This window comes from Scardinius erythrophthalmus (genome assembly GCF_964197995.2).
Source record: "Scardinius erythrophthalmus genome assembly, chromosome: 4".
Classification (NCBI taxonomy): domain Eukaryota; kingdom Metazoa; phylum Chordata; class Actinopteri; order Cypriniformes; family Leuciscidae; genus Scardinius; species Scardinius erythrophthalmus.
This window is the reverse complement of record NC_138224.1, coordinates 1627751-1630250: the sequence shown is the minus strand read 5'-3', so window position 1 is coordinate 1630250 and position 2500 is coordinate 1627751. Positions and strand designations below refer to the sequence as shown.

The 2500-nt window shown below is 38.8% G+C and overlaps 1 protein-coding gene across 1 annotated transcript in view; it reads left to right on the top strand.

The window, feature by feature from the left end:
• Window positions 1-2500, top strand: part of upf2 (UPF2 regulator of nonsense mediated mRNA decay) — a 33857-nt gene that overhangs the window by 16561 nt on the left and 14796 nt on the right. The window lies entirely within an intron of this gene.

Sequence of the window (2500 nt, the reverse complement as noted above, 5' to 3'; positions counted from 1 at the left end):
TTTCTTAATCATCAAATCATCATATTAGAGTGATTTCTAAAGGATCATGTGACACTGAAGACTGGAGTAATGATGCTGAACATTCAGCTTTGATCACAGGAATAAATCACACTTTACTGTATATTCACACAGAAAGAAGATGATCTACATTATAGTCAAGTCAAGTCATCTTCATTTATATAGCGCTTTTAACAATGTAGATTGTCTCAAAGCAGCTTTACAGAGATAAGCGTATAATTTAAGGTAACAGAGATTGTTTCGGCTTTACAGCAGAGTTAAGTTATTTCCATCTAAAGTTAGTTTTAATTGATTTGGTTCCGTCGCAACGATCATTTGTTATTAAATTAGGGGCCGCTAAGACGACACCATTCTCTCTACACAGACTTTAAACGCGAACCTGTGAGAAACGCTGATGGCGGTCACATGCGCATTTAGAATGGGTTCTATAGTTATGTGCGTTTGAATATATGCAGGTTTGGAATTCCCTACAAGCCAAGCCTAAACAAAATACTTGTCTTTCCTTATAAATTTTGATAAGGAATTTTATTTTATTTGTTGCTTTGGGGTAGGACCGCAAGACGAATTTTCCCGACAACGCCTTATCTGTAGAGTGGTAGTGGGATCCTCCATAGGGAGAGACTAGTTGGCACTTCAGCACTGCGTTGTCATCGGGTCCAGGCGAAGGTCCTTCGTCAGATCTGGATACGGCCTGGATCCGGCAGGCTGCAGGAAAAACCTTGGGATAAACACAGACACTAAAATTAGCGTAGATGCCATTCTTCTCATGATGTAACGAGTACATCAGGATTTTTGGGAAGTGTTCCCGGTTCCGGCTGACCTAATCTATTCAGCCTAACATTAAATTATAGAAGTCTATAATGTATTATGTGAAAGCTAGGTCAAAGAGATGTGTCTTTAATCTGGCTTTGAACTGACAGAGTGTGTCTGCTTCCCGGACAATGGTAGGAAGACTGTTCCAGAGTTTTGGTGCTAAATAGGAAAAGGATCTACGCCCAGCAGTGGATTTTGATATTCTAGGTATAATCAACTGGCCGGAATTTTGAGATCGTAATAGACGTGACGGACTATAATGCGTTAAGAGCTCGCTCAAGTACTGCGGAGCTAAACCATTCAGTGCTTTGTAAGTAATCAGCAATATTTTAAAATTTATGTGATGTTTAATAGGGAGCCAGTGCAGTTTTGACAGAACTGGGCTAATATGGTCATACTTCCTGGTTCTGGTAAGAACTCGAGCTGCTGCGTTTTGGACCAGCTGTAGTTTGTTTATTAAGCGTGCAGGGCAACCACCCAGTAGAGCATTACAATAATCTAGCCTTGAGGTCATGAACGCATGAACTAATTGTTCCGCATTTGTCAATGAGAGCATATGACGTAATTTAGATATATTTTTAAGATGGAAAAATGCAGTTTTACAGATACTAGACACGTGACTTTCAAATGAAAGATTGGTATCAAAGAGCACACCCAGGTTCCTAACCAACGACGAAGACTTAACAGAGCAGCCATCAAGTGTTAGACAGTATTCTAGATTATTACGTGAGGAAGTTTTTTGTCCAATAATTAGAAACTCTGTTTTTTCAGAATTTAGAAGTAGGAAATTACAAGTCATCCAATTTTTTATATCCGCTATGCATTCCGTTAATTTTGTGAATTGATAAGTTTCGTTAGGTTTTGAAGAAATATAGAGCTGAGTATCGTCAGCATAACAGTGAAAGCTAATTCCATGTTTCCTAATGATATCTCCTAATGGTAGCATGTACAGAGTGAACAGCAGCGGTCCTAATACTGAGCCTTGTGGTACGCCATACTTAACCTGTGATCGATGAGACATCTCATCATTTACTGCTACAAACTGATAACGGTCAGATAAGTATGATTTAAACCATGCTAGTGCATTTCCTGTAATGCCAACATAATGTTCTAATCTATTTAAAAGAACGTTGTGGTCGATGGTGTCAAATGCAGCGCTAAGATCGAGTAACACTAATAGAGAGATACAACCACGATCGGATGATAAGAGCAAATCATTTGTGACTCTAACGAGAGCTGTTTCGGTACTATGGTACGGTCTAAATCCGGACTGGAAATCCTCGCAGATATCATTTCTTTCAAGAAAGGAACACAGTTGTGAGGATACTGCCTTTTCTAATATCTTTGACAGAAAAGGTAGATTCGAGATCGGCCTGTAATTGACTAATTCTGAAGGATCAAGTTGCGTTTTTTTAACAAGCGGTTTAATCAAAGCCAGCTTAAAGTTTTTTGGTACGTATCCTAGAGACAAAGACGAATTAATGATATTAAGAAGAGGATCTATGACCTCTGGAAGTATTTCTTTCAGTAGCTTAGTCGGTATAGGGTCTAACATACATGTTGTAGATTTAGATGATTTAATGAGTTTAGTAAATTCTTCCTCTCCTATAGCAACGAATGAATCAAATTTTTCCTCAGGGAGACTACAATGCACTGCCTGATGCGATAC